Source organism: Pempheris klunzingeri, chromosome 2, assembly GCF_042242105.1.
Source record: "Pempheris klunzingeri isolate RE-2024b chromosome 2, fPemKlu1.hap1, whole genome shotgun sequence".
In the NCBI taxonomy this organism is placed as follows: Eukaryota; Metazoa; Chordata; class Actinopteri; order Acropomatiformes; family Pempheridae; genus Pempheris; species Pempheris klunzingeri.
The window spans coordinates 1,926,451-1,936,656 of NC_092013.1; positions in this window are offsets into that span (position 1 = coordinate 1,926,451).

Below are 10,206 nucleotides of genomic sequence, written 5' to 3' on the forward strand. Positions count from 1 at the left end.
GAGTCAGATCTTAATAACTGAGGACTAGAACTCAGCATGGTTGCTGTTTTTACTTTAAAAATGACCTGGAACAATTTATGGGTAAATAAAGTCATTGTTGACTCTTTTGCATCAAGTTACTAACTGATTAATTGTTTCAGCTCTGCTTTCATCTGTATCCCAGCAGCCTTCTTCAGCCAACAGATCAAGTTTAGTTGTCATCACATGCTAACAGGTGGTTGTGTACAGGTGGACACGGTAACCTCTGTCTCTGTTCAAAGTTGGTCTCTGCTGTCAGATGTGATTGTCCTCCCTCATCTTTCTCCGGCCGTCCAGTGACTCCTGGGCGATGACCTTTGACCTCCTCCCAGTGGATGCTGTGAGAGGTTCAGGCCTGGTGTTCACCGGCAGACACTTCCCTCGCTGTCACATGTGATGCCATACACCACCTCAGGGGCGTCCAGTCTTTAGGGTGGAGCAGCAGAGATCTTAGGTGTTAAATGGTTTGTGGTGCGTGTTGACTCCTTGTGACTCTAAAACTCTGACTGGATGTCTTCAAAGTCTTCAAATCTCAAGGAGGATTAATGTACCACAAACTTTTCACAATCTATGATGCATTTTCCAGCTTCTCCAAAAGGGTTTGACAGTTTATTTATCCTGAAGTGGACAGTTTTCTCAGCCCACGAGGGAACACCTCATCCTACTAAACTGGTAAACACAGAAACATGAAGACAATCACAACACACATTTTGACATTTTTCATGGTTTATTCAGACGTTTGTATAGAAATGACCTGATAGCCCACAGGAGCTAATAACATCAACACACATGAAGCTTCAGAGCGCCACCACTCAAATGTCACAGCCAAGTGTTCAGTTTATTAGGAACACTGAGCTCAAACTAATGCAGTCTAATACAACAGTCCTGCAGTAAATCCTCCTTCATGAAGGTCATGATGTTCAGGTCTGAGCTGCAGTAGTTTCAGCTCGGTCGACCTAATAAACTGGACACTGAGTGTATAGTTCAGTGTGTGACTGTACCTGACAGACTGGCTCAGCACCTTAACTCATAAAAAGAAGCAGCACAGGCTCGTCCCAAATGATGTCAATAACACAAATATCAAAATATAACATGAAGTCACTTTATATTTCACTTTAGCTTCAGTATATTCACATTCATTTGCAGAACAACAGCAGTTTGATGTCTCTTTCATGTCTGTGTTGAGCTCAGTTAAGACCTTCAAGAACTTCAAGCAGCAGGATAATATTTGGTTCATTGGCTGCATTTATAAAGAGCTTTTATCCCTCATTCATCCGTTCACACTCACTCACTCATTCACACACCGACAGCAGCGAACTATCAGAGTATAAAAATAAAACAAGTGCTCTTAAAGCTGCTCAAGAGTGGAACTCGATCCCTCCACAATTAATTAATGATGATTAATTAATAACCAGCTCTCTCCTGTTGTCACCATGGTGACTCCAGTCTGTGTTACTGACCGCCGTCTCTTTCCTGTTACTGTCCTGGCATGTTGTCCAGCTTTTATTGTGAAGGGCTGATAGTGGTCTACATTAAGGTGCTCGGTCCGTGTTAAATAAAGCAGTAAATGAAAGCAGCTGAACAACTGCTGAGACATAAACTGACCTCATCAGACTGAACATTTCCACGGACACTGGACGAGTCTGAGACCATCTCAAGATGCAGAGGAGGGCGACAGAATGCAGCAGCATTAACCATGTTAAAGATTTCACATTAATCACTAAATAAACCTGTTCCATTTGATAACAGTAATGTATTTGTAAATATTTAAAGGTAAAGTCTGTAGACTTTAGAGGGACCTCTTGGCAGACATGGAACACAACATTCAGAACTGTGTTTCCAGTAGTAGAATTGTGTTTTCTTTAGCTTGCCTTTATCTCCAGAGAGATTCTATGGAGTCAGCCATGTTGTTACAGCAGCCCTGAACATACAAACAGGGCTTTTTGCAGTTTTATGTTAAATTGGCAGCTTGAATTTGGTGGCACAAATGCACCAGTTTGAAAACAAAGAAGGAGAAAGGAGAGGAAGACCACTTTGTCTTGTGAGAGGTTTGAGATCCCAGATGACCTGGACAGGGAGGACTCCTGACAGGAGGAAACACCTGGTGAAGGTCAGGGACACACTGTGCTGATGGGACATCCTAATGTTTCCATATGAAGCACAAGGAGCTACATGCACATCCGCCACCCCGACGACCTCACTTTCACCTTGTTACCATGACAACCACAACCCCTGATCCCAACTTTAGCCTTAAAACCAAAAGTCTTAACTGTCAAAGTGAGGAGCAGACAAAATGTCCTCACTTTCAGACAGAGAAATAAAAGTAGAGAAACACACACACACACTTCACAGCACATGTAAAGACAGTGAAGTCTCTGGATCAGGTATCTGCCCTGAATGACTGGGGGCTTTTAGAGGGGGTCTCTCTCTGCCTGTGAACCTGCAGGAGGAAAACAAAGTTACATTTGAGAAAATCCAGACTGACTTGATCCTCCTGTGGGTGTAAACACCAACAACATGTTTCATGTCTGAGAAGATGAAACAACTGTCAAGACTCTAAACATGAGACACACGTTAAGAATCTGTTGTGTTGTCTGCTCATCTTTTATATGTTGATATAACTAATTATCTAAACTCACCTTTGTAGGATTTTATCCAGTGCAGCGACGCTTGATGCAACACACAGCTAGAAGAAGACCAACACAAACTAAAACGGTAACAATAACTGCAGTAACAACATGTCCAGTGGGGAACTCTGAAACAGAAAACAGGAAGTGAGTGTGAGACTCTGAGTGTAACTGCATATCATCTACAGCAGACTGAACATCACAGCCGACACAGAGAACAACTGAAGGTGTTCCTGCTCTGAGTCTAACATGTAAAACTATCAGCAGATTAAAACAGCAGTGGGATGAATCTCAGCAGGAACAGCAAAACATATTCAATCATTAACTAAACTACCCAACAGTTTATTCTAGTACAGCTGAAATCAATCAATAATCATTAAAGCCACTTTTCACATGAAATTCACGGTTCCAACTTCTGTTATTGGACAGGACAAGCCTTGCCAACTTCTGGGTCATTGTGATGTCATGTCTTGCTATTTGGAGTGAGTCTCAGCCGAGAAACGCTCCTGCTTTTAGATGATTATTGGTATTTAAGTTGTTTTTTCAGCCATCAAGTATCTGGAGAAGCTCAGGCTGCAGCATAATAGTTGGTGAAAGGCTGCAGTTTGTACCTGCTGCCGTAAGAGAGACATTAAAGAGAGACATTACGTGAAAAGCCAGCAGGAGCTTGTGTTGGTTTGGTTTAAGGCAGACAGTTCTTCTGTCTGGAGGAGGAAGTCTTGGTTAGTCACCTCATTTCCTGCCTCTTGTGCCACTAAACTGGAGCCACCACAGTTTGATTATAAACCATCACACACACAGGATGCTGTGACTGTAGAGTTGACATACCTGAACCTTGTGACTGCTCTCCAGAGTTGACACATCTTATTGTTAGAAAGTTTGCGTTTGTTAAAAATCTTCAAATGAATTACTGATACATCTTCCTGCATAATTAACTCTGTTTGTATGTGAATGCTGTTTATGTTTCCAATAAATGTTCACATCATATTGGTTTACTCTTGAGGGATTTGGATTTTTTGCAGTCTATCACACATCATATAAACGTTAATCAGACTTCTTGGTGGCTGTAAAAGTCCTTCCTGTCCACACTCAGGAGACAGAGCCTTCACAGGGCGACTACACCGACAGAGACGGTAAAACCCACAGCCCTCGTTTGGTCCAAACATCAGAGTGAAGTTCAGCTTCAGCTCATATGGAGCTTCAGCAGTCTGAGTTAGTCCAACAGAGAAGAGTGATCAGATTGAACAGTCTGAACAGTGAAGACTTGAAAAGAATCAGTGCAGACGTGGTGCTTTTAAGGACCAAATCCAACATCTGCACAATCTTTCCTGCAGTAAAGGAACACAAAGCTTGTGTTAGAAAATGTAAAACACGAAGCCTTCAACAGTATTTCTACCCCTTCAGGTCTGATGACTGAGGAACAGTGAGCACATGTGAGCGGGACATTTTACAGTGAGACTCTCAGCTGGACACTGAGCTCTAGAGGACACAGTCTGTATTACAGACACTGAGTTTCTGTCCAGCTTTGAACCACTTTGCTGCTTCATAGAGGATTTCCAGTCTGTGGGACTTTCTACTTGTACTTCAACACATTTCAGAGCTAAATATTGTACTTTTACTCCACTACATCAATCAAACAAAAAGTACTGGTTCATTAATAACGTGGCGAGTTGGACTCAGGTTGTTAATGCTGCTGTTATTAGTAGACTTGGTTTCTGTAACTGGGTCTTCTCAGGTCTTTGTAACAATCAGCTGCAGCTTATTCAGACTGCTGCTGCCTTTCTTTTATATTTCTTATGTGTGTCCTACTGGATTTTCTACTGTATCTTATTCAGTCTTTCCTTTATTAAGTGAGCCGATATCTGCAGGTGATCACTGCTTTGCCTAACCATAACCTGATCTAAACCTAATCCCGGCTATGGAGGGCACCACTACAGGAAATGGTATCTCATGGGGGAACAGACTTCGACATAACAGCTTTAACAGCAGCTTATTTACACTGAAAATGGCGGCAAAGATAACAGGGGATGTATTCATGTCATAACATAACACGTATGGAGTTAATCTGCAGATGATCTGGTTCAAAACAAGACCAAACATTTCCAAGAATGTCAGATTCTGAGACAGTTATAGGCTAAAATGTGGCCGATAACAGACTAGGTAAGGTTTGGTTTTCGCCTCTGTCATGTCAAGCTGAAGCTTCGTTGGTGATTTGCAGTCTCAACCTGCTGGTTAAGAGAAATGAGGAGTCCGCCGTCTAATATGGAGATAATCAAAAATATTGGAATATGAAAATACGACTGGGAAGAAACTCACCAATAGGTTGAACATAAATCACAGCCTCAGCCCGATGGTTGATCTCCTCCTGTGTGACTACACAGTGATAGTGGTCTGTCTTGGTCACAGTAGTTTGGAGGATAACGTCGTAGCTGCCTCCTCTTTCTGTGAACTGTGGTTCTTTAGCAGGAAGGATGTTTCCAGCACTGTCCTTCCACTGTAGAAGTGGTTTTGGAGAAGCTCCTTGAACCTCACACAGTAACAGAACCCCACCCTCCCTGGCTTTAAGAATTGTAACATACGGCTTTGAAGCTGCACCTGTGAACACAAACACAAGAGATTATATATCAAATTTACAGCATTAGAACAGTAAGATTGGGATGTCTTTGACCATCACGTCTCTGCTTGGAAAAGAAGATTAAAATGTGTTTAAGATGGAAGAAAAACACAAAATGCCCAAAGAAAAAGAAAAGCACAGCATACGTTCCACGTCCCAGTATTATCTGACAGTGGATCAGGTTTCAGTCATTGTTTCTGACTCACATCATGACAGAAGCACAAATACTGTAAAGACCTCTGGGCAGCACTAGAATTCTCTCTACATTTGTTCTACCTAAAAAAAATTATCCTGAATTGACATGAGAAGAAGTTTATTGTCTGACATGTAGACAATATTTTCAGTTGCAGTAAAGTGAAATAAAACAGGTTATTAAATATGAAACACAGAGTCTTTGAAAGTATGTGCAGCACTTGTGTTATCAGGTTTTAACTGTGTGATACACTGACTCAGTAGTCACACACCTGCTCTGCCTTTAAGTTTACCTTCCTGACACCTATAATGTCCCAGAGCTGTTAGTCCAGCTGGGTTTGATCACTGAGGTCCCAGTCAGTGGTGCTGTTGTACTGGACTGAATCATATTCAGAGGGGGTTCTAATATTCTGACCCCCTCATGTCTGTAAACAGGGAGGACCAAACATTAACCCCCCCCACCAGGATAATGTAGTCCAGTCCAGGACAGCCCCACCTTAGAGGGGGGGGGACACTGCAGGTGAACAGGGTCAACATTTTAACTACCACACATCACCATGAACCTTCCCCACTTCAGCACTGATATTAACACAATTAGTTTCTGGACTACAGCTTCTATGAAACTCTGTGTTTAGATATGAGAATGAGGCAGAATCTAATTAAATATACATTAATTTTCACACAGTTCCAGAACAGAAATCTGAACATTGAATGAAGCAGGTTTAAAACTCTTATTTCATGTTGTCGACACATTAGAGCCAAAAGGTTTTTACTGAGGAAACTTTGGATCTACTTTACTGTCACAGAGGAAAGAAACCAGAAAATGTAGAATGTATTTAAGAAGCTGGAATTAGAAATGACTCAAACCAACTGATCGATAATCAGAATAATTGGGGATTAATTTACTAGCTGATAACTAATCGATTCATCGTTGCAGCTCTGGTTTCACACCAGTGATTTACTAAACCGGGTCGGACCATTCAGTCGTCACTCGTGTCTCAGTGGAGCCTGTAGTCCTGTGATAAATGGTTGCCAGGCAACATCTGGAGCAACAAAACAAACATGGACACAGCGACACATCACAGAGAGCTGCTAGTACTTTGTTAAGGCTCAGCAGGTTTGCTTTGGTCCTGCCCTCCTAGTTTCATAATAATAATAATAATAATAATAATAATAATATGTATTGATGCTGGTCAGAGTCAGAGGGAAATATGCTGCCTCACACACACACAGCTGAGACATTAAGTTTAACATTACTGCCATAACTCATCATTTTACATCATTATATTCTCCTGTTAAATCTAATCTAACACACTTAAAATAAGTCACATCAGTTCCTTTAACACATCCTGCTTGTTCAGTCAGAGCGAACTCAGATCATCATCACTCATCATAGTTTGGCAGGTGGAGCTCAAACATCAGGATCATTTGACACCAGAGTCATGTCAGGTCCTTCTCTAGCTGCTCCTCTACTCACTCTCTGCAGGTCAGACATCGTGTTTTCTGCAGCGAACTATCAGCTCCTCCACAGAAGCACCTCACAGTTAGTATGTGGTAACATTTCTAACAACAAGCTCAACTGGTGTAAGAACTAGTGTGTGTGTGCTGTGACCCATTTCAATGTGCTGATGCAGGAATCTTCACCTATTAATCTCCTTAATATATAAAGAGAATCTGACCTTCAGTCGATGCTCAGCAGTGAAGAAGTGCTGGGGACCAGGTCTGTGGCACTAAACTAGTTTGTATGGTATAATAAGAGGGTCGTGATGCACAACACTTTGAAATGTTCATCGTTTCTGTCCTCAAACGTTTCCTCTGAAACATGTTCAGCACATGTAGTTTTAGTGTATAATCTCAGCTGTAAGCCGTCACAAAGAGAATGATTCATGATCTACGAGCTCCTAAAAGGTGAATCCAGACTGAACAAAGTCCAGTTTTATCTCTATTTCATCCTGAGAGTTTGACTGTTGGACTGTTCCACTGTTTTTATTCACACAAACACCTGAAGCTCTGATGATACAGACGCCTGCTACAGCTGCTCAGGAATGTGTTTGTGTCTTAACATTAACCAGCAGGTACAGTTTGGTCTGTTATTCATCACCACAATCCTCTTATTCGCTCTGCTTTCTGTGATGATTGATGAACAAGCATCACTAATTGTACACATTCAATGCTTAACCCAGTTTGATGCAGGAATAGGAAGAATCTCACCATTGATGGTCACAGAGGTCTCAGAATAAATCTGATGGTGGATTGTCTCCTGTGTGGCTACACAATGATAGTGACCGGTCTTGGTCACGATCGCGTTGACGGTGATGTAAAACCGGCCTCCTCTTTCAGAGACCTGTGTATCCTCAGCAGGAAGGATGTTTCCAGCACTGTCCTTCCACTCTACTGTAGGTTTGGGAAAAGCACCTTGAACCTCACACTGTAGCAGCACTCGGTCCTTTGTTACATCAGGTGTAGTGATTAATGGCTTTGGAGCTACACGTGTGAAAATAATAGAAACAATAAATTACATAAGGTAATTACAGCTGCAAATGTTTTGTTCAACACACCTCTGTTTGTGTGATCAAAGTGTGTTTTAAGTGAAAAACAGAGGAGCTGAGAGACAGAAACATATAATAGTTTGTCCTTAACTATTTCTGATTCTCTTATCCTGACAGAAGCACGTACACTGTGCTGAGGTTTAGATAAACCTAGAAATGTTGCTATGTTGAGGCACAACATTACACAAATTATTATGTTGTTTAGCATAATTAAAAATGTTTTTAATATGAAAGACAGAGTGTCCGTCTGTTATCATGTATGTAACTGTGATCGTGAGACTTGATCATCACATTTCTAGTCATTTCACTCCTCAAATGGTTTTAACTTCACTAAACATCATAAACCTGATGATTTGTTACAGAGATGCTGAACCACACTGCATTAGCTTCAGACAGGTGAACCTGATGAAACCTCAGCACGGCCAGGTGAAGGAGGAGAGTGACGTCAGCAGCGAGGACTCACCTGGGACCTTTGGTCTGTTCTTTAAGATGGGAGCTAAAAGACAAAACAGAACACGTGTTAGACTGCTTGTGAAACACCAGCTGCTCAGACAGGAAGTTTGTCTGCGACAGACTGCTGGAACTGAAGAAATGAGCCGACGTCTTTAGCCGTTTCCTCAACTCACCGACAACAAGCTTAATGTGGAACACGTGGCCTTGAAGACGTGGAAAAGCACAGGTGTAGTCTCCGCTGTCCTCCACCCTTGTGTTCCTGATGATTATGGACGCGTTGCCGTGTTTCAGCTGGTCCTGAAAATGAAAGACCCGACCTTTGAACTGCACATCTTGACCCGAGCGGCCGCTGTTGTACTCGTCGGCTGCATCGTACAGGAACACGTTGCGGCCATCTTTCTTCCAGTCAAACAGCTCTGACTGGATGTTCTGCTCGGTGCTGAGGGAGCAGGGTAACAAAGCATCGCCGTCCTCTTTCACGACCACTCTGGTGACCTCTGACCCTGGAGGACAAACACACGTATGAATCAGAGTAGAAAGAAAGTCAGAGAACATCTACGAGCCACCAACAATCACTCAGAGACACCAGTTCATGAGCAGTTCAGTGAGCAGTTGGATTTCTCCTCTGCCGTCTCATTTCTGGTTGTGTTTGAGACTCGGTTAATTAGTAAATGTAGGTTAACGCTGCTGCTCTCCAGTAGAAATGAGACTGAATGTAAACTGTTTCAGCCCCTGTTGGCGCGACAGCTCTTATCATTTATCACCCACATTCAAACACGACACCACAAACATCACTGGTTGATAAAATGTGTGTGGGAGAGAGAGGAGAAGGACGAGACACACACAGGTGAAAGATTCACTGTTTTCTATGTCAGTGAGGCCCAATAGATGAACTACAATAAACCTGTTAACCAGTAATTACCCAGGAATCACTGCTGCAGGGGAAGAAGCTCATATTTGTGTTAATGAGGAAAATAAAGAGGAAAATATGAATCTAAATGAGTCTGAAGCTGATTTTGTCCAGTTGTGTTGTGTCTGCAGGCAGAAAGAAAGAGAGCTTGATGTGAGCGAGCTGTTAGTTTGTGTCAGTGTTCCTGCAGAGTCTGACCGGCTGCGTCTGAAACATGAAAACCTTTCTGCGTCACTGTGCTTCCTGCTTGGGTTTGTTCACAGCCAGCTTCAGGTAGCAGCCACACGGATGTTACACCTCAGCAGAAACAAGAAAAGAGTCCAGAGGCACACAGTCGGTGCAGCTTTCACTTCAGCTCTCAGAGGAAGAGCTTCTGAGGAAGAGTGGTGCTTCTGCACATCAGTGCAGCTTCAGACAGGATGGAGACGACGCCCGCCCACACACACACACACACACACACACACACACACACACACACACACACACACACTGCAGCAGCACTGACGCCACATTTAAAGTTATAAACCACCTCTACGACAGCTGCTGATGATACTGAGCAGGTCTGGTTTTCGGCTGTAATCAATCACAGGGATGCTGTGATCACATGTCAATGAGTTTTAGTATCGATCCTAATGATTGGATACAGATGACGTCATACTGCGCTGATGGTCTTTATATTTCCTCACAGTGTCTCAGTGTTTCCTGCCCACTAAACTACACAGCAGCCTCACCAGTGTTCCCGCTCTCTGGTTGCTCTAAATGCAGAATAAAGGCAGAAGCCGCTTCACTGAGTCACTCTTTACTTTTCTTACCGTTTCCATCCGCGACTGCAGAGCAGCTCAG